The sequence below is a fragment of the Chiloscyllium plagiosum genome, chromosome 34, assembly GCF_004010195.1.
Source record: "Chiloscyllium plagiosum isolate BGI_BamShark_2017 chromosome 34, ASM401019v2, whole genome shotgun sequence".
NCBI classification, from domain to species: Eukaryota; Metazoa; Chordata; class Chondrichthyes; order Orectolobiformes; family Hemiscylliidae; genus Chiloscyllium; species Chiloscyllium plagiosum.
Genome location: NC_057743.1, coordinates 18,567,324 through 18,590,840, shown reverse-complemented (window position 1 = coordinate 18,590,840; position 23,517 = coordinate 18,567,324). Strand labels below are relative to the sequence as shown.

General features: G+C 39.9%; 1 protein-coding gene across 10 annotated transcripts in view; it reads left to right on the top strand.

Annotated features, from left to right (window-relative positions):
• Positions 1 to 21,805: 21,805 nt before the first annotated feature.
• Positions 21,806 to 23,517, top strand: part of foxj3 (forkhead box J3) — a 165,747-nt gene continuing 164,035 nt past the window's right edge. For 2 of the 10 annotated variants that reach the window (XM_043675671.1, XM_043675670.1), the window contains exon 1: positions 21,807 to 22,106. The gene's annotated coding sequence lies outside the window, so the exon portion shown is untranslated. Of the gene's footprint in view, positions 22,107 to 23,517 lie in introns of all 10 variants that reach the window. The other 8 variants (XM_043675674.1, XM_043675673.1, XM_043675669.1 and 5 more) reach the window with 5 other exon arrangements.

Below are 23,517 nucleotides of genomic sequence, written 5' to 3'. Positions count from 1 at the left end.
TGAGGTAACCTTCACTGTCCACTACACCTCCAATCTTGATGTCATCTGCAAACTTACTAACTGTACCTCTTATGCTCGCATCCAAATCATTTATATAAATGACAAAAAGTAGAGGACCCAGCACCGATCCTTGTCGCACTCCACTGGTCACAGGCCTCCAGTCTGAAAAACAACCTACCACCACCACCCTCTGTCTTCTTCCTTTGAGCCAGTTCTGTATCCAAATGGCTAGTTCTCCCTGTATTCCATGAGATCTAACCCTGCTAACCAGTCTCCCATGGGGAACCTTGTCGAACGCCTTACTGAAGTCCATATAGATCACATCTACCACTCTGCCCTCATCAATCCTCTTTGTTACTTCTTCAAAAAACTCAATCAAGTTTGTGAGACATGATTTCCCACACATAAAGCTATGTTGACTATCCCTAATCAGTCCTTGCCTTTCCAAGTACATGTACATCCTGTCCCTCAGGACTCCCTCCAACAACTTGCCTACCACTGATGTCAGGCTCAGTGGTCTATAGTTCCCTGGATTGTCCTTACCACCCTGAAGATATTGGCTTGGCAATCTTGGTTGATTTGAGATTAGAAATGTTTGATTTGTGGTGTTGCCTGGACCTAAATGCATCTAGTTGGCCTTGCTGAATTAGTAAGATTAGGAAGACTCGACAGTTATATTATTGTACAGTTAATTCTTCCATAATGCATCTTTAATTGCATTTTTTTTCTTGTTCAGCTTCAAGTACATCTGGTGATCTCTGTCTAGCAGTCACATGAGATTTTGATTATAGTCAACAATAGCTTCTTCCATTGTATCTCTGCATCTATAAAATAGCAGGTCGTCCCCTATAGCTTCTACTCTGGGAAAATTACAATCTCAAACTGTTGAAATTGATTTACATTTGGTACTGTGGAAATGCCAATCAGTCCAATTCACAATTGTCTGTATTTCCCAAGATGTCTAGAAAGTAATTGGAAAATTTATGCTTTCACCCAGTTTAACTTGCCAATAACCATCCTTTGCAATTAGGTTAGTGAAAATCTTCATTTTCACAAGTTGTAGCAAGAATCCTTTGATGGTTGGCCTGGGGTACTGAGATCTCTTCAGAACCTTATTTAAATCTGTTGCTCGAATGCATTATCTCTGCTGTCCAGGTTGTCCCATTGCTACCATGTTGATAATCCAGTCTGTAGAAGTTGTCAGCTTCTTGATTGCTCCCTTGCTTTCTGACTCTTCTGTCTTGCATTCAGGCTCGTCCCTTCCTCAGCAGTTGCTAAACTGATTTTACATTCTCGCCTAAGTGGAGATGATATTGTACAAGAAAATATTCTAAATCTATTTTCGGATGCACTTCTTTAGAATCTATTCAGTGGTCAATGATTTAGTGTGTGGCACATTGCAAATCTCTTTTAGAATGAAGATTATTAGTTCAAGCTTTAGACTGGCTGTAACTGAGATAAGTGGCTTTTGTTTGTTGTCTATGGTTGGAACTGCAGATATTTGTTCTCATTCTCACACTGGGCTCTCAGAATAATCGGTCCTCTCAAGCCAAGTATGGTACAATAATATAGCTTCAACCTTACTTTCAAGGGCTTCACTTTTAAATTGCCATATCGAACCACTTCACACAGGCCTTTGCAGGTCATGATGTTGTATGATGCAGTGATATCTCTCTCTCACTTAAAATTTACCTGGTGCTCTCCTTCCTTATTCATTATTCTAACAGTCATAAATATTTATCATTAAGCACCCTGATTGAACTAACCTGCTGAATGATGTAGAATAATCAGAATCTTCAGCTAAAATCCAATGGCAACCTGTATCTGCTTGTGGCTCCTTCTGGCCAATACTTGTGTGCAAACGGATACTGTGTTTTGAAGAACACTGCTTTCCACACACTGAATATGCCTTATTTTCCTTTGTATGATGCCCCCCATACTATTTGCATCCTTGCCTTTATCCGTGGTTGTTCTGTCTTTTTGACCTGAAATGTCTATCAGCATAATGCAAGGCCTGGTCTGTTCTGCAATGAATATGCTCAAGCTGCTGATTTACAACCTCAGCACTTCTGCATATGTCAATTGCTTTCTTGAAAAATAGATTCCTCCTTTCTCAGGAGATATGCTGTCACTGAAGGATCTCAATCACCATCTTGATTTGGAAATATATTGCCATTCCTTCTGTGTCACTGGGTCAAAATCCTGGAATGCACTCCCTAATTTATTGTCTACTGACAATAAATAGACTGTCATGGTTCAAGGATATAATTCACTACCACCTTATTAAGGGTAATGAGGAATGGGTGATAAATGCTGGTCTAACCAGTGATGCACATGTTCCAAGAATGAATTAAAAAAGGCACAGACGTCTCTCTATATATATCACAAAATGGAACAAATTAGAGGAAACATTCAACACTGTCAACAATATCCTGACAGGCACGAAATTCCCAAAAGAGGAGGAGAATGACAATAGGCTCCCATCCTAGGCATGACAGCTGAGCATACAGTCAGCAGAGAGCTTCAAACCAGCACCTACAGGAAAACAACAAACACAGACCAAATACTTAACTTCAGAAGCAATCATCCCAACACCCACAAACGGAGCTGCATCAGGACATTATTTCAATGAGCTACATCACACTGCAGCACCCAAGAACTACAAAAAGCAGAAGAAAAATATCTATACAACGTTTTCAAGAAAAACAGGTACCCAATAAACACAATCCGCCGATTCCTCAGAAACAAACCCAAACAAGCAGACACAATGCAACCAAAAACTGTAGCCACATTACCTTATATGAAAGACATTTCAGAAATGACTTCCAGACTATTCAGACCCTTTGGCATCATGGTAGCCCACAAACCTACCAACACACTTAAACAGCGACTAATGAACCTAAAGGATCCATTAGATACTATCAGCAAAACTAACATCATTTACAAGATACCATGCAAGAACTGTAAAAAAACACTACATCGGACAAACCAGCAGGAAACATGCCACCAGGATATATGAACACCAACTAGCCACCAAAAGACACGACCCATTATCACTAGTTCCCATACATCCAGACAAATAAGGACACCACTTTCACTGGGACAACACACACATCCTAAGACAGGCAATACAAAGACTCGCATGATAATTCTTAGAGGCATGGCATTCTAACCAGAACATCATCAATAAACACATTGATTTAGATCATACCTACCTTCCCTTGAAAAAAAGAACCGGAAATGACATCACCCACCTTAAGAAACCAAGATCTATAAATAGAGGTGGGACATACCACCAGCGCTTCATCAGAGACTCTCACTGATGATGTTACTTAGTCATGGTGATGAAACATCTGAAAACAAACCTTCCAGCTCAGCGAGCTAACTTACATACATAAAATAAACTTTGCAATATTTAAAAGAATTAAACAAGCCAACAATTTTAATTATATACATTATGCATAGTAGTTTACTTTCTACTTTATTTGAAAGAAATATCTTGTGAGACTCAAAGTTATTCACTTTTGTAGGAAACACCCATATATCTGCCACAGCCATCAGTAGCATTCTCCTTACCTCCAGAGATTCTCAGAGATAAAATTTTAATTTACTTGCTCTTGAATGTAGATGACTCAGTTCCTTGTTCTGGTTATTTTTTCAGTAATTCCAAGCTACTCCGCTCGTTACTTCCTTTTTTTAGTAAGACACTGTGAGGCCAACCTTCCAACTTTTGCTCTTCACAAGATGCAAATGAAGGATAAGTCTCAGTGCGTTTTGCATGGTTAATGATGAAATCAGTGTTTTACATTGCTACAGATGCATGTATGTCTGACTGTCATTTATTTTGGCTAACCTCTATAGCAAACTGCAAATCACATAAGGCCAAACTGCAAATAAAGAGCTCTCCCAGCAAAAATCTTATAAATTGAAACAAGACAGCTTTTCTAAGCTCCACTCATCTCCAGGATGACATAGCCAGTTCTGAACTATTCTCAAACTGATCTTTCAGCTAATTAGCCCACAGTTACAATTTCCTAGTTGAGTAAGACTACCTATTATTTTATAACTCTTTCTCTTCTGTTGTCACTTTATTAAACAAACATGAGTAAACATCTGAGCTTTTTTTTTGGGTGTTCTGGCAAACACTAAGCCCATTTTCATTATCTTACATTTACAATAATAACAGGGCACAGTTAGGAGAATAGACAAACTATATACAAAACGGAAAGAAAGGAGTAAGGGCTAAGGGTAAACACTCAGTCTGACAAAAGATGTGATCTGATATAATATTACACAAGGGTTGTTGCTCGAACCATTTTTTCACAATTAACATAAATGATTTGGACTCCAGAATCAAAATTATAATGTTTAAATTTGCAGATGATGCTAAATTGCAGGATACAGTTAATACTGCAACAAAATACCAGAATAATTAATAAACTTCCAGCATGAATATTTAATTGGCACATTTTTATACAGTTAATAGTAAAGTGATGTGTTTGCAATGAAGGATAATGAAGCAACTTGTTTTTGGATGTTAAGAGACTAAAAGGGATAGAGATAGGAAGGCTTCTGGAGATATGGATGGAAAAATCACTAAAAAGAGTGGTGCTGGCTAATATAGTCATTTCAATAATCAAACCAAGCACTTGGATTCACTTCTACAGATTCTAGAATTGAAAGTCAAGAATATAACGTTAAAGTTAAATCAAAACCTTGGTTAGATGCACTTGGAGTACAATGTTTCTTTGTTTTGGCCTCTATATTTTTAAAAAAAACATATAGAAGCATTGTTGAAGATGCAAACAAGGATTCACAGGGGACAATACTGGATCAGAGAGGTTTTAAATATTAGAGAAGGTTTGACAGGTTATAATTCTTCTCTCTTAAAAATTGAGGATACAGGGAATCCTCATAGAGGTGTTTAAGATTATAAAAAGAGCTTGATAGTGTAGACATGGAAAAAATGTTTTAAAGTCTGGATTAGACCAAAACTAGAGGCCACAACTGTAAGGTAGCCATGAATAAATCCAATACGGAATTAAGCAAACCATTCTTTGGCTTAAGAAGTTTAAGTATGTGGCATGTCTTATGACAAAAAGGAGCTAGATAAATACTGAACAGAAGAAAAAGGTGTTGAAGGATACATTGATGATGTTCGATGAAGAAAGCTAGGAAGAGGCTCATATGGAATATAAACACTTCCTGAGATCAGTCTGGTTGAATGTCCTGTTCCTGAGTTAAAATCTTTATTTGCATGTGCATAGATACTAAACCAAACAACAGCCTTGTCAGTGATTAACTCACCTTCACGTTTAGATTAGATTAGATTACTTACAGTGTGGAAACAGGCCCTTCGGCCCAACAAGTCCACACCGACCCGCCGAAGCGAAACCCACCCATACCCCTACATTTACCCCTTTAACCTAACACTACGGGCAATTTAGCATGGCCAATTCACCTGACCCGCACATTTTTGGATTGTGGGAGGAAACCGGAGCACCCGGAGGAAACCCACGCAGACACGGGGAGAATGTGCAAACTCCACACAGTCAGTCGCCTGAGTCGGGAATTGAACCCGGGTCTCTGGCGCTGTGAGGCAGCAGTGCTAACCACTGTGCCACCGTGCCGCCCACAGTTTAGACTGCAGTCTGTTATGATCTAAGCTGGTGGACATGTTGAATCCCAGAGTGAAATCTGGTTTGATCACCCATAAATCTTTTATTTTCTTTTGACCATGATTTTCTATTTCTTTCTACTTTTTCTTTTACGGTGGTCCGTCACAACAAATTCAGAAGAGGTTGCCGATGTTCTTTGAACAAATGAACGTGAAACCTAATTTCACAAAAAGGGAGAAAAATACAAAATACAAATATTACACTATTTAAGTATGATTAGATTTTTTTGCCCCACTTGTTGCGAAGAAACACTATCCATAGCTCCAATCTACAACCTGCATGTAAAAGTAGTGTTACCAATCACAGAAACTCAGACTCAGAGTCATAGAGATGCACAGCACGGAAACAGACCCTTCGGTCCAACCCGTCCATGCCAACCAGATATGCCAACCTAATCTAGTCCCATTTGCCAGCACTTGGCTCATATCCCTCTAAATCCTTCCTATTCATATGCCCATCCAGAGGCCTTTTAAATGCTGCAATTGTACCCACCTCCACTACTTCCTCTGGCAACTCATTCCATACATGACCACCCTCTGCGTGAGAAAGTTGCCCCTTAGGTCCCTTTTATATCTTTCCCCTCTCACCTTAAACATATGCCCTCTAGTTCTGGACACCCCCATCCCAAGGAAAAGATGTCTATAAAATCATCCATGCGCCTTATGATTTTATAAACCTCTATAAGATCACCACTCAGCCTCTGACACCCCAGGGAAAACAGCCCCAGCCTATTCAGCTTCTCCCTGTATCTTAAATCCTCCAACCCTGGCAACATTCTTGTAAATCTTTTTGAACCCTTTCACCTTTTGAACCAGTTGCCTGGGTGGGTCAGATTGATGTCAATAGTGTGGGATGAGACCCTCATTCCAGCTGGGAGCAATTCGGAATACATCTCTTCGCCCTATCCACAAATGAGATTATTGCATTGTAGGTCAGACGTGCCTTCAGTCAGAGAGCTCAGCCAGAAGAGAATGACCCCACTGATTTGGAAATATAATGTCTGTGATTTGAAATCATTGCTAACTTAAGATCAACAAACCTTGTATACAAGCAAACTCAAGGTCTACATTGCTATAATATTCTGCTTGATCTGTCTGAAAATGCCATATACCTGAAGAAATTTAACAACTCAATCTTCTAAATACTAAATATTATTTTTTCTATAAATTCAACTAAATAAGCATTTTTGGCCAAATGAAATTGAATATGAACTTAAAAAGTTCCAGAAATTTCAAACTAGATTGTCCTTCTGATTAAATCTGTTTTGATAATGTGGGGAAAACAAATGTCTCCCAGTAGAAATCAGTGCTGCTGTGGTGTATCCAGTTACTGGCCTAACAAACACAATCTGAGAGAATAGACTTTTTGGTTGAGAGGATCTATATTCCAGGAACAAAAACAAATAGTTCAGAAGTATGAAATAGTAAATTAAACATCTGATTGCAATGACCCCAGGAAAACAGGTTTACAAACCCAGATCCTGCACAATTCATTCTCTGGAAGTTGTTATCAATTAGCTTTGTATATGTTCATTAGCTTTAGAAGGGTTGTACTTACCAGTAGGACATGGAGCACAAACCAAGAGTAATAAATTGTTCAACTGTGACATAAATCAGTTCTATCCACGACAGTAAGCACCTCTAATTTGGAATCCAAATATTGTTAATTAATGAGCAAAGTCGAGTACAGCATGTTATCTCAGTAGGATTCAGCTTGCGTATGTGTACTTAAACTTTTTAAGCTTCGGTAAAATGGTTTAACTGAAAAGCCAAGTGCTTTTGCTTCCTTCGTTATTTAATAGTGTCATTATGTTTGTGAGATAAATATAGATATGACATGCACATAACTGGGAACAGTCAACTGACCCTTGGACACACATGGGTCTACTGGGGGCCAAAGGTTACAGGAAGAGTAATTAAACGATTATAGCATTCTGTTTGTCAGAGGAGTTATAGATAAGAAGTAAAGGAATTTCAAACTAACACTGGAACGACATTCGAGTAATACCAAACATCATACTCACCTATACAGAGTGTCATGAGTCAGAAAATGCCTCAATAAGATGTTTTTCTTACATCTCCAAAATAATCCAATGGAAAGGAGGAAACTCTGTTTCGAACAGTCGAATGTCTTCTTCCTGTTCAATCTTGTAATGCCTGTGATACCCGATCTTTCAGGTATCAAGCCGGTGTTTTGTTCCTTTGCTCCTCTTGTATTAAAGGTTGTTGCGGGCTCTATGCTGCCCTCCAGTGAGAACAAGAAATTATTTATCAAAATTAAAACAGTTTCTATCTCTGAAACTTTGAACCGACATTCGTGAGACATAGAGAAGATGAAAAGCACAATCCTTCTCGGACATCGCCCGAGACCCCTCGTTACCACGATCAGCTAGTCACGGTGCAAACCGCGATTTAGTGATAGCGCTCTCATCTTAAAGGGGTAAATGCTGATCCTCGTTCAAAAACCTAGCCACATAAATTGGGTTGATATTCTGGTCCATTATAGTGCTGAAAGTGTACTGCACTGTTGGAGGTGACCCCTTTCAACCAATACCAACCTGATCTCTGCCCAATTGGGTAAACGTGAAACATTTCACCGTTCGAAAGTGGCTCATCAAGTATGTGGTCGAACAGAATCGGAGAATTAGTACAATGCAGAAGGCCATTGGCCCATTGTGTCTACACCTGTACCGTTCTTTGAATGGGCGTCATGAATTAATATCATTTTCCCACCCTTTTGAAATTTTACACAGTCCTCCTAACAGTTTGAAATGCTCCAATTTCTATACCCTCTGCAAAATATTGGAAATTATTCCTTGCACTCCAAAAACTAGATCAGTAACATAAATCAGGAAAAGTGAGGGTCATATAAACATACGAAACAGGAGGTGAAGGAGACCATTTGGTCTGCGACCCGAGCCACCATTCAATAAGATCACGAATGATCTTTTTAAGTTTAGAATTCTACAGTTACATCTCACTCCAACAACCTTTGATTCTTCTACCAAACAAGGATCTTTCTACTTCTGCCTTAGAAATAGTTAATGACACTACCTCAAATGCCTTTTAGGACTGAGAGTTCCAAAGCCAGACAGGAAAGTCAGAAAGAAATTCTTCTCATCTCTCTCCTAAAAGAGTGAACCTGGCTTTGTAAAACAGTGCTTTCTAGTTCCGGACTGACCCACAAGAGGGAGCATCCTTTCCATTTTTACCTTGTGAAGACCAATCAGGACCTTATACACTTCAAACAAGTCACACTCTCACGCTTCTAAATTTCAGTGGAAACAATCCCAGCCTGTCCAAATTTTCCTCTTAAGACAACCCATTCATTCCAGATTTCAATCTAGAAAGCCTCCTCTGAACCTGTACAATGCATTTACAGCTTTCCTGAAATGTGTGGATGTGAAATGTGGTCTCAGCATAGCATCCAAGCTTCTGTGTTCAATTCCTCTTATAATAAAGGTAACATTCCATTCACAGAATTTCTACAATGCAGAAGCAGGCTTTTTGGCCCATCAAGTCCACACCAATGCTCCGAAGAGAATCCCACCCAGATCCAGACCCACTACAATTCCTGCATTTCCCATGACTAACCCACCTAGCCTGCAAATCCCTGGACACTATGGGCAATTTAACATGGCCAATCCACATAACCTACACATCTTTGGACTGTAAGGGAAAAACAGAGCAACCCGAGGAAACACATGCAGATACAGGTAGAATGTGCAAACTCCATACAGATAGACACACAAGGGTGGAATCGGACCCATGTCCTTGGCGCTGTGAGGCAGCAGTGCTAACCATTGAGCCACAGTGCTGCCCATTCACCTTCTTAATTATGTGCTGTACCTCCAAACTAACTTTATGTGGATCACTGCAATTGAATATTTAAATTCCTCTGCTTTCATTATCCATTTAAATAACAGTCTGCTTTTTCATTCTTCCTGCCAAAATGAATAACTTCACATTTTCCCACATGTCACTCCATCTGCCAGATTTTTGCCAATACACCCAACTTATTCATATTTATCTGCGACCTCTTTATGTCTTCTTTCCAAATATAGTTTCCTACCTATCTTGGTGTTATCTGCAATTAGCTACTATTCCTTTGCTCCCCTTATCTAAGTCATTTCAGCAAATTGTAACAAGTTGAGGCTCAAGTACAGACCATGCAGGACTCCATTCAACACAAGCAAAAACCCATTTATACATACTCTGTTTCCTGCTCGCCAGCCAATCTTTTATGCAAGTTCAAATGCTACCATGAGCTTTTATTGTGCACAAAATCCTTTGATGTAAACACCTTATCAGTTGCCTTCTGGAATATCCAAGTACTGTGTATCTACAGGCTCCTCTTTAACCATACAACAAGTTACACTTTCAGAAGCATGGAGTGGAGCAGGGATGGTTGTTGGACTGGGATCTGGCACGGGCAGTCAGTGGCTTGCGGAGCTGGTCAGACCACATGTGGAAGCCCCTGTGTTGAGCTACTTAATGTAATGTTTGTCTGACTGTAATGTTTAACCTTTTAACTATGTCTTATTTCTAACTTGTACTATGAATCACTGTAAGGTAATGTAATTTCTTTTCTTTCGTATTCTTCTTTTTGCATCTACGCTTTGTACCTAGGTACTTTGTACCTAAGATGTCACCATAAGAGGCAACATTATAAACTTTTCACTGTATTCCTGTACTTGAGTATATGTGACAGTAAAGGTCATTCCGTTCTAAACAACCTGCTGTCAGGGACCATATTGAATATCTTTGGAAGTCCATGTGAGCATGAAGTCACCATATCAACAACACTACCTTTACCAACTCTTTTCTGTTAACTCTTTTAAAAATCTTCAGCAAATCAGTTAAATAGAATGTCCCTTTCGAGATCCATGCTGGTTGTCCTGAATTGGCCCATATTTATCCATGTGACTATTAATTCTGGAGGTTTCCCCACTACCAAAGTTAATCAGACTGGTCTGTAATTGCTGGGCTTCTCCTGCCAAAGGTGTAATATTTATAATTCTTCAGTCCTCGAGAACCACTCCCCAGTTCAGGGAAGACAGAAAGATTATTACCAGTGCATCTGTAATTTGCACTCTCACGTCCTTCAATATCCTTGGATGTATTTCATCTGGTCCTGGTGTCTTGCCAATTCTAAATACCAGCAGTTTATTTGATACTTTAATTTTGAGCCCGTTTGGTGACTGAATTTCCTACTCTGTCACCAAGGCCTGGATAGTATCTGCTTCCTTGGCAAAAACATATGCAAAGCATTCATTCAATAACACAGCCACTCCTTTGTGTCCATGTGAAAATCTCCTTTTGGTCCCCAGTAGGCCCTACTTCTCTTTTTAACACCCTATTACAAATTATGGGCCAGAAGAAGACTTATGATTACCTCTTCTGCCAGTTGCCAGATTTATTTTCATATTGCTTCCTTGATTCCCTTACTTTCTTTTTCACTTCCTCTTCTGAACATTTTATATTCAGCTTAACATAAGACCAGAAGAAACAGGAACAGGAGTAGACCATTAATTCTCTCCACCATTTAAGAGGAGCACAGTTGTTCCAACACTCCTCACATCTGCTTTCTGCCTTTCCCCATAACTCTTGATTCCCAACTAATCATGAATCTATCTCAACCTTAAATATACACAAGGACTCTGCCTCCTCAGCACTATGTAACAAGAAATTCGAAAGATTCTCAACGCTGTGAGAAAAGAAATACCTCCTCATCTCAGTCTTAAATTGGCATCCCTTTATTCTGAGACAATGTTCTCTTGTCCTAGACTCTCTCATGAGAGGAAACATCCTCTTGGTATTTATTCTGTCAAGCTCTTAAGAATTCCACATGTTTCCATGAGATCACCTAATTTTTCTAAACTCTAATGAGTAGAACCTAAGCTTGTTGATTGTACTTTCTATATCACAGCTGTCATAAACACACATGTTGTTAATTTTGAAGTCTTTTTTCATCAGAGAGATTTGGATTTGTTTGCCCTATCTTTCCTTTTGGAGGGAGTATACCTTGGCTGTGGTTGAACCATCTGTTTAAAGATAGCCCATTGTTTAGCTACAATTTTACTGACCAATCTTTAGTTCCAGTCCCTCCAGCCCAGCTTCTACCCTGCCCCATTGAAGTTGCCTCTCCTCCCAATTAATTATTCTTACTCTGTATTGTCCATTATCCTTTTCCACTTTTAGAATTAAGTTTTGGCTTTAACAGTACACTACCTCGGCTATCACGTGAAATCTGACCACGTGGGTTAATTGCAAGAGAATGACTAGCAACTATGCCTCAAGATAGGAATGAGAAAAGTGGCAAAAAGAAAATGAGAAGCTGCCTTAAAGTAAATTTTACAGGATGAGCTTTATATCAAAGAACAATCTCATGCTGTACTTGCTGAACTTGCTGCCACTTTGGCTTCATTTTGAGTCTTGAAAATTGTTGGAACCCCTGAAGTGATAGCCATGAAGGAGGTAGGGAGTGAGGGATGGTGGATGCCAGTGAGACCAATGGTCTGTTAGAATAGGAACTCAGTTGACCATGGCAGCCAATACAAATTTCAGCTCACAACCATCTTGGGATCCAATCGCAACATTAGGAAGCTCTGATTTAATGGCGTACAACATCATGTCATCTTGTATCAAGGTCTCCTGGATGCCATACTCATATAAACGCAGCCTTGATATAGAAGGTAGCTGATGTCACCTGGGTATTCAGCGCTCACCAGCATATCTGGATCAATATCTAGATCAAAGCTGTAATTAAGCATAGAGCTAAATGATTTTGAAAGAATCCAAACTCAGTGGTGGGTAGGTTGTTGGTGATAAGGTGATAATAATGGTTGGTGTTGGTGATAATAATGCCAACCATCTTGGCATTATTAATGACTCCTTCCATCATATTACTGATGATTGAAAAGAAGCTGGTAAAATAAGGTTAAAAAAAAAGCCTGAGTGTTTTGGTACCAAATTGAAATGCAAACGAAAAAGCCTTTAATATCCAAAACCTGAACAAAACAAACATAAACAATGATGATTAAACTGTAAAAACAGAAATTGCCAAAATGCTCAGCAGGTCTGGCAGCATCTGTGAAGAGAAATCAGAGTTAACGTTTCAGGTACGGTAACCCTTCCTCAGAACTGAGAAAGGGTTATCGGGCCAGAAATGTTAACTCTGATTTCTCTTCGCAGATGCTTCCAGACCTGCTGAGCTTTTCCAGCAATTTTTGTTTTTGTTTCTGATTTACAGCATCTGCAGTTCTTTCGTTTTTTTATGATTAAAAAGTGTCCTGAATAATGATTCCAAAACGTAATGTGATATATGTGAGGCTCTAGCTTTCAGGATAACATGAGTAAACAGACAAATCGTGGTTGGCCCACCCCCACACACTGCAGTTTAAATGGTCATGGCAAATCCCATTCACACAGTAGTTACATTGGGGTCAAACAAAATAAACATTGGGGTCAAACAAAATAAAGATTAGAGTGGTGCTGGAAAACGTTGATTTTTCTGCTCTTTGGATGCTGCCTGACCTACTGTGCTTTAACAGCACCTCTCTAATCTTGACTTTAATGTCCAGCATCTGCAGTACCCACTTTCACCTAGTCAAACAAAGTAATTTCAACTCATCACTTTCAAAGATGTAACCTCAGAACCTGCTCAAAGTCCTTCTGGCACAGATTGCCTTAATGACTGCTTATGTCTTGGTGATTCAATCCCTTTCCTCAAGAACGCAGTTCCCAAGGATGCCCGAGACTGCTCCAAAGCATTTAATTACTCACATAACTTCAGCTTACATCAAACAACTTGCTGCTGAATTTCTTTTGTTTCAAATCCTTCTCAGCTCCTTCAAGCAAATAATTTGTGTGGGCTTCCTTAACCTCACTCTTAGCTACACAGACCTATCACAGCTTGGAGTTATCAGTCCCTGGAATTTCTCTTGAGCCCTAACTGTCTGGAGGCTGCTAGCAGCAGCCCTTCTGCTGCCTGGAGTTACTTCTCCCGCTTTAACATTCTCTCAGTTCCAAACTGCAACCAACTTTTCCCAACAAACGCACATCCAGATAAATTGAAAGCAGAGAACCTTCTTAAGCTCCATGACAACATAACCTGGTCTCAGCTCTTCTTAATCTGAATTGTAGATTAGGTAGCCCTTTTGATAAATTCCCTTTGATCTGATGAAGTAAATTTGTTTTATAGCCTCAGGGTTCACTGAATGCTATCAATTAATTTTTTTAAATTCCAAAACCAAACAATCCCTCTCAACTGTCATTAATGTAAACTGAGTAGATTACACATTGGCAGATGTCCTACCCTGACAGATGTGCTACAGGACTCTTTGCAAGTTCCAATGTACTGACTACCAGTGAATTGCCAACGATGTTTAAACTTTCCTGACCTATGACTCCAACAGTTACCTAACAAACCTTAGAGGGTTTAAAATCTCCTCTAACTCCTGGGTAACTGACCCCTAACTCTACCAACTCACTACAACACCCACAATCCCACTTGAACTGTAATTTCCCTAACTTTACCAAATCAGACCTGACATCCCCGACTTGTCAGCCCTTCAACCTGACTCTGAAGATGCAACATTTGCCCTGACCTAACACAACCCCCTGACCTAACCTACCCCATACTCAACATATTCCTCTGATCCAATGCCCTTTGACCCAATACCCTTGAACCAACCCCATTACTTGACCTTCCCAATGTGAACCCAATTAAGCCCCCCTTTAATCCCATTATCCACCCACTTGCTACACTACCCTTCACAGCCTTCTTTCCATTCTACCCACTCAACCACCCACATGCCATCCGAACACCTCACCGACCTACTGCCACCCAGCTGTCATACTGACCCATCTGCCAGCCAACTACCTCATCCACATATCTTTTAACTGACCCCCTCACCTCAATACCTGCCATGCTAACCCCTCACTCAACCATCTGCCATCTTTCACCCTCAATCACTTATCTTATACATTTTCTTTCTCTTCGTAGCTTGTCCAAGTGCCAACGGGACCTTTGGAATCTAGCAGTTATTACTCCAAAAAGGGTATGTGACTTGACGCGAATGTTTATTCTGTGCTGTGCTGTAAGTCTCTCAGATCGGGTATCTTCTACATTTTTGGAAGTCCGAACAAGAAGCATTGAGCTCCAGAGCAGGGTAAAGGAGACTCCACTTGATGGAAGATTTGGCCCAACTTCTCCAACTCAGGAGGTCTATCTGTCTTTCTAGCTGTTAAGCTCATAAAGCAAAATGACCCCAATCTTTTAAGTGCATTAAACGTTGAGGTGTATCAATTTCATTATCCAATTTTCTACTGTTAAACATTAAGAGCCAATACTAAAACTTACACACTAAAACAATTTCACTAGATTTTTGCAACAATGTGATTTAAGATTATGCCCACCCAATTGGGCGGCACGGTGGCACAGTGGTTAGCACTGCTGCCTCACAGCGCCAGAGACCCGGGTTCAATTCCTGACTCAGGCGACTGACTGTGTGGAGTTTGCACGTTCTCCCCGTGTCTGCGTGGGTTTCCTCCGGATGCTCCGGTTTCCTCCCACAGTCCAAAGATGTGCAGGGTCAGGTGAATTGGCCATACTAAATTGCCTGTAGTGTTAGGTAAGGGGTAAATGTAGGGGTATGGGTGGGTTTCGCTTCGGCGGGTCGGTGTGGACTTGTTGGGCCGAAGGGCCTGTTTCCACACTGTAATCTAATCTAATCTAATCTAATCAAAGCTGGAAACATATGTTTCCCTTTCAGTTAAGTCCCAGTTTAACACTACATTAACATGACTGCATCTCCAACAAGACAGCATTTCCTCAATGCTATACAGCAGACAGGTACAAAAAATTCATCACCCCTCGGCCTCCTCATCCACATTGGCTCCCAGCCAACTACATCTTGATTTTAAAAGTCTTATAATTGTTTTCAAATACTTTAACAACTTTAAACCTCCTTATCTCTGTAGTCTCCTTAAGCGTCACAACCATCTGAGATATCGGTGCTCCTCCAATTCTGACATTGTGAATACTCCTAATTGTAATCATTTTCACCATTGATGTCCTTAAGATCTGAAATTCCCTCTCCTCTGATTCCCTATCTTTCTGATTCTCTACTTTGTTTTCCTTTTTTAAAAAGCACTTATTAAAACCTACCTATTTGACTAAGCTTTTTCTCATCTAGCTTCATGCCTCTTTTGTGGCTCAGTGTCATGTTTTGCTTTATAATGATGGTTTGAGGTGTCTTGGGACATTTTATATTGCAAGTGCTATTCAAATATAAGTTGTTGTTGGAATAATTCTAATGCAGGCCTCTATTATCAGGGGATGAATCAAGTGCATAGAGCCTTGATCAGACCACATCTGGAATACTGCATTCAATTCTGGGTATTGTACCCTAGGAGGAATGGATTGACCTTGCAGTGGATGTAGTGCAGATTTACTGCAATGATACCAAATATTAGAGGTCAAATTATGAGGATAGGTTGCATAAGCCTATATTGTATTCCCATGAATGTAGAAGGTTGCGATGTGATTGAGGTGTTTAAAATGGTGAAAAAATAAACAAGGACAGGTCAAAATATTAAAATAAAAACATGGCTATTCAGGGTGAAGTCAAACAGTACATTTTCCCCCCAGATGAGTTGGATGCTGTGACAACTGGATTTTAATATAAACCTTATTGTCTCTTTAACATAGTAAAATATCCCAAACACTTCACAGGCATGTTATCAGACAATACTTTACAGTAATAGTTATTTTTGGTTAAGCATATCAAGGGATTTGAAACAAAAGCTAAGAAATGGAATCAAGCTGCACATTTGTCATGATCTCACTGAAGGTGGAGTAGGCTCAAGGGGCCTGACTGGCCTACTCTTGTTCCAAGATTCTGAGAATGTCAGTCTGGATTATGTGAATAAACCCCTGAATGGGGTTTTGAACCCACAACATTCTGACTGGAGAGAGCTCCAGTGGTAATTTACTCTGCTATTCAATTGCTCATCATATATCAGAGACCCAATCACAACACTCAAAAAGCACTGTGCATTGGTTACCATGACAACAGTCACATTGTTACAAAGGGACCAATAAGCCATTACTTTATAAACAGAAACATGATGAATTCCTAAATGATGTTACCGGCATTGTCTTTACTGGCATTATTATACATTTCACTGGCAGGGTTTTGGACCAATCAGATTAATCGCATGTTAACTGCAACCAAAATTGCCACAAAGTGCAGTAAATAAAACAATTATGTACTATTATTATCCAATGAGATTGCTATAGAACACTACTCAAACTAAAATTGACAGGAGCAATATCTGCAATGAGATTGCCAGGAAAGGATAGTGACTTACGAAGGTCACATGACCACACTGATCAGCCAGGACATGATATTTTCTTCAATCTATAGTAATTGATTTATAGAGTCATAGAGATGTACAGCATGGAAACAGACCTTTCGGTCCAACTCGTCCATGCCGACCAGATATCCCAACCCAATCTAGTCCCACCTACCAGCACTTGGCCCATACCCCTCCAAACCCTTCCTAGTCACATACCCATCCAGATATCTTTTCAATGTTGCAATTGTACTGGCCTCCAAAATAAGTTACATTAAAAGAAATTAAAGATGAGATCGTGTATCTGCATCTTTCTTGAACATACCTGAAAATAATTATGTTGATGTAGTCATTGACCGAGCAGCATGTAGCCTTCTCCAAGAATCTTCTGTGGGTGGAATGACCAAAAATGTGGAAATAAAAAATATGTTTGACAGTACTTGAAAAAAAGAGGTAATTTTTCAGATGTTCCTGAATTACAGGAATGTTTCAAAGGAATTATAGATATCACATGTGATTACAGTCATATTTATATTTCTCAGATTGTCGCATGGTGTATGAATAGAACATTGCAATGCACTTTTGGAAGTATCAGTTTGAACTGGTAGAGAATGTGCTTTTAAAAAAATGTTTGTGAATAAAATATAGTTTTGAAAAAAAAGGCTTAATTGGAAAAGGACACTGTCTGAGGCTCTCCCACCATAGTACACCAAGGTACTGGAAATTGTATAAACACCTTGGGCTATACTCACAAGAGAATAATTGACATGATTTATAAATGTATGTTATAATATTGCCTTTATGACAACTGCAATGAGGCACCTATTGAAAGAAACAGATTTGTATAATTGTGTATTTGAACTCATGTCAGATTCTTACACATTTTCTGAATAAAGTATATTTTTAGAAAAATTAACATTATTCTGTAAAAGTATCTAACCATATACTATTAACCTGATTTTTGTTTTGCCTTTCCAGCAAATTAAGTTTAGATCTTTAGCAGTTGCCATTATTTTACTTTTTATTTCCAGTTTGAATGACCAGTGAGACATCATGTAAGTCTGATCCATATTGTGCGCACTACTCTGCAACTGCAGGCTTTGTTTCTCGATACAAAAACATTGAATTGAATCTCAAGAGTGATTGCATCACCAAATACTATGGTAGGTTTCAATCTACTGTTTAAAACGAGATTGCTGCAGTATGCTTGCAGCCAACAACATTATATTGCTCTTGGATGCAGCTCTCTTCTTAAATATTACAGTTTTTTTGTCTACTATGGTATCAATTGCCATCAATGATACCTGAAACCCTGCAGTTTTGCACAAAACTAAGGAATTATTTAGTTATTAATCAAGTTTCTTGATCAATATTCTACAATCAAACATTATGGGTAGAATCCTATAGAGGCCTGACTGACATGAACCATAATGAAAATTTGGCAGAATGGCATGAGAAATCCAACAAGGACTATTTCAACATCAGGAACAATTCACTATATCTTTTAACTAAGTTCCAGTTGTCAAGGTGAAATTCTCAGTAGGCAGCAGCAAGTTGCCGATTAATGGGATTATGATTTGTTAATTACTTTATTAAATGCACAATCTCAGTTCATTTAATAAGCAATTTTTAAAAAAACTTACTATCCACCAAGAGCAAAGTAGACACTGAGAATTCTCAGTGTGGAAGTCAGAGTGGATACCTGGTGACCTCAGCTGACTGCTGGCTGTGAAGAGCCTCCATGTTGGCCACCAGCATCTCAGGGCATGCTCCACAGGCACCAGCCACACACACCTCATGTCCACAGACAATAGCATCTGCACGTGCCAACCTCTAAATATGCTCACGGCACATCTCTGATCTACATGTAGTATGCCTCAACACCAATCTGCACCTACGTAATACATTTAACAAAATAAAACCCCACCTAAGGTATTCTTAAACATTTGACATTTTCCTCCAAACCACAAAAGTAGATATCTTGGGGACCCATAAAACTGGAGAAAATCACATGGACAAGAAAAGAGTGAGGCTGCAGCCCACTAAGATATCTACACTTTGAATGTTCTGGCCCAGTATGGAACCTCAATTTTAATAACTCTGCTATTTTTGGCCACAAATTCAGGTTGCATGGGATCCAAACTCTTGAATTCCCTTTCTACCTGTCTTTCCGCGTAAGATGTTCATTAAAATCTACTTAGAGTCATGGAGTCTAAGAGATATACAGCACGGAAACAGACCCTTCAGTCCAACTCGTCCATGCCACCCAGATATTCTAACCTAATCTAGTTGCATTTGCCAGCACCCGGCCCATATTCCTGTAAACCCTTCCTAATCAGATACCCATTCAGGTGCCTTTTAAATGCTGTAATTGTATCAGCCTCCATCACTTCGTCTGGCAGCACATTTCCATACACGCACCACCCGATGCATGGTTGCCCCTTTTAAGTCTTTCCCCGCTCACCCTGAACATATGCCCTCTAGTTCTGGACTTCCTCATCCCAGGAAAATGACCTTGCCTATTTACCCTATCCATGCCTCCCATGATTTTATAAACCTCTATAAGGTCACCCCTCAGCCTCCGACGCTGCAGGGAAAACAGCCCCAGCCTATTCAACCTGTCCCTATAGCTCAAATCCTTCAACCCTGGCAACATCCTTGTAAATCTTTTCTGAACCCTTTCAAGTTTCACAAATCCTTCTGATAGGAAGGAGACCAGAATTGCACACAATATTCCCAAAGCGATCTAACCAATGCCCTGTACAGTTGCAACATGACATCCCAACTCCAATACTCAACGCCCTGACCAATAAAGGAAAGCATACCAAATTACTTCTTCACTATCCTATGTACTGCGATTCTACTTTCAAAGAACTATGAACCTACATTCCAAGGTCTCTTTGTTCAGCAACACTCCGTAGGATCTACCTTTAAGTGTATAAGTCCCGCTCTGATTTGCTTTTCTACTTCTTTTTATTACCTGGCCTCACACTTCTTTTTGTGGCTGGGAGTAAAATGTATAAACTGTAAAATTGATGTCAAAGGCAATTAGGTATAGGGAATAATTATTAAAACTTGCCAATGGAGCCTACATCCTGTAAATGAAGAAAATAAAATTCTGAATCCTTTCAATGGTATGACCAAATTACACACCTCAACAACACACCTGTAGCATTGCAGCCGCAACTCACTGTGAGCAATGTCATACAACAATTACCAGTATATTGTATAATTTTGTGTCTACATTGTTATGATCCCAGCTGAAGTTAATGCTGGCTCAGTCAGATTCCAAAGTAGAATTTGGCTTGTTAGATCCTAATTTCAGTTTTAAAAAATGATGGAAATCAGTAACCGAACATGCTCACAACAGGCTGACACGAACTTTGGAGACAAAGAATAAAACCCTTCATAAACAAGGTTCGAAACAAAATAAACTATATTACACCACTTAAAACTATTTGGTAATTTTTCATTACAGACATTAGAAAAGACAACTTCAAGCTCATACTACCCAGTTTACCCCAGCAATGTCTTTAAAACCACCCAAATCTCAGTAAAGAGCTTGCATTATCTCTATGCTAAAGCACCTTGCTCAGACTCAGGTTGCAACTGTAACTAGTTTCGTTTTGGTCAATTTCTGGCCAGTCACCTGATGTTTTTTTCCCTTCATCTGGTGTCTCTCCCTGACACCTCAAACAAATTGCAAGCTTAATTCACTGTGACTTTAATTTCAGCGCAACAATATAAATTTCTCAAACCCAGAATATAACAATTGTTCACTGTCTGGCACACACCACACAGAGACGGATTGGATTTTTGGATTTTTATGTTTCTTTCTGTCATTGGAGTCCTGTTGCTAAGCAACAATTTTTTTCTTACAATTCAATGAGCCGTTAACCATCTAACTCTTCAAGCCAAGGTTGTAAAACATCATGAAAATGCATATAAACAGATCTCCAATACTTCTGACATTACAACTCCATGCTCACAAATGAAACTCTAAAAATGAGTAACTATGTCTTCTGCTTCTTAAATAATAAAATACAATATAAACTGAAAGTTATACATTGTTCTTACTAAATACAACATTGCTAAAACATACATATTTTGTGAAAGTGTTTCATGTTGCATTCACCAGAACCAATTAGCAAGAGTCTCAATTCAAGGGAAAAGGAACAGGAGGGTGCTGATTGCACGACCAATGTACTGTGATTGGTAGAAGCATTGTCATGGAGAAAGCATCCATTAATGTTCTTTGACAGCATTTTCCTCTCATACAGAAAAATGTTGGTACACCCTTGAGTTGTGCTGATCAGTGCAAGATGAAAAGTTTTGCCAAGAGTAATTTTTCAGCAACATTCAAATATAGAATATATGTAAACCCTTGTATTTATGTTGTGCATATCAGATTTGAAATGCGTCCCAACCTCATTACAGTCACTCAGTTCTTTCGAGGTTTGCTCACGTTGTCATGTAGCTAAATGGCTGAGCAAATAATTAAGCATTGAAACTAGAATATATAACATGAGTTATACCATGTTAGTTGGTTAGTTACATTATTGACCTTCCATTGCTATTAAAACAATAGATGACAATTCGAGGGCAACAATCTCATTTTTTTCCACATTAAGTAGGATAATACTAATTTCATTTTAGCTTTTTCTGCCTTCCCACACCAGTTTGTGCGAAGGTAAGTCGTAAACCATGAGTTGGGTATCTTGCTGATTGACGGTAGTGTTCACCCGCTCTTCTTTCCCCGCAGCGGAGGTGTCGCTGCGTGCCTGGTGTTGGGGTCGGTCCACCGGGCGGGCGGAGCGGTACACGCGGGGTTGGCGAGTCCCGGCGCTGGAAGTAGTTCCGGGTGTAGGCCGAGCCTGGTTCGGAGACGGACGGAGACTGGGAACGGGGGAGTGTGAGCAGGAACGGCACGGTGAGCGGCTCCAGCACCCCACCATCAAACAACAGCAGCGGCGGGGGGAGGGGAGGGCGGACAGAGAGGAGGAGAAACCGGGCCTCCACCTCCTCCCCAGAGCGACGCTCGGAGGCCAAGCGGCAGCGGTGGGAGAGGGTGAGTCTGACAGAGGAGGGGGGCTGAGCCCCGGGGAGTGGCGCCCAAACTCGAGCCTCTTCCCTGGGGCTGGGAACCCCGCGGTGGGCAGCAGGACGGGGAGAGCCCGAGTCGGAGTACCTCAACCCTGACCGTACCCAACCATCGATAACCGAGGGCCTAAAATAGACCCTGAGGCCCAGGTTTGGGAACAGACCGCTCACTAGGCCTGGAATACAGGCGGTTTCCCGGGGCCTGGCGGCGAAGCGGCTTGACAGGCCTGACGGGATCTGGCACCGGGAAAAAAGCCGGGGATGGCTGATTCTGGAGCGGCGGTCCAAGACTGCTGTCTAATGTTTAATTTTGATCATTTTATCTTCAGTGGACTGATGAAATGGGATGAAATCCGAGACATCTTGTTTGCTTAATTTTAGCACATGAAATGGTGGGATTTCAATGTGAAACATGATTTTGTAATGCCCATATTGTTCACAAATGTTGTGTATGTGTGAGGTTTGATGGGTATCTCCAAGTCTCCTGATTATGAATAATCCAGTATAGAGACTTCGGTTTGGTGATATAATGACGGGTGTGTGAAATACTCGCCCTGTGCCCTCTTGGATTGTGAAACACCCAACTGTACCATCTGGATTTTGCCCTTTGCAACTTGGCATGTGTGAAGACTTGGTTTTAAACTCTGGGGTGAAGTACAGATCTTGTCAGTCATGATGGCATCAGTGAGATCAATTTGAGATGAACTGAAATATTGTGAAATTGTTTGAATAATTATAAATTTCTACCTCTTATTTGACCGAAATTAAATTTCACTCAGTTTTCTGGTATGGATTGATTCTCAATGCATGGCATGTACTTTGCACAGTACATTTCAAAGTGAAATTGTTCAGTGTTTATGGAACATACATTTCGGCTCACTGCTGTTTTGGATGTTGAAAAGCGCTGTTGTCTTTGGGTTTCTGGTACCTCCTAAACAAAAGTTTTGTGAAATCTTGTGTTGTGATTTTATATTGATGAGTGTGTGAGAAATTCTGTACAGGCATAACTGAAAACATTTTCTCGCCAGTTATTCATTGTGATGGTGTACTGTTTCCACCTTATTTAGCTAAAGGTCTGAATAATGACTTATTTTGCATATGATGGTAAAAATAGTACCATGCAGTAATGTTGGATTATTCTGTCTTGAATTTTCTGTTTTCTGGAGTGTTGACTTTTATTGAGGTAGCAAACAGGTTGAATTAGTCTTCTCTGTTTTCGAGCCTGGTGGTGGCTGCTGAGCAAGATAGTCAGACTTGAGAACCATTGGCCTGCAAACCTTCTGTTATAGTGGACAGAATTCAAAAGGAAATGAATTTTGAAATTCTGCTTTAATGAGTGCACTGTTTACTTGCTTAGTTTTGTTAATTCTCCACTGCTC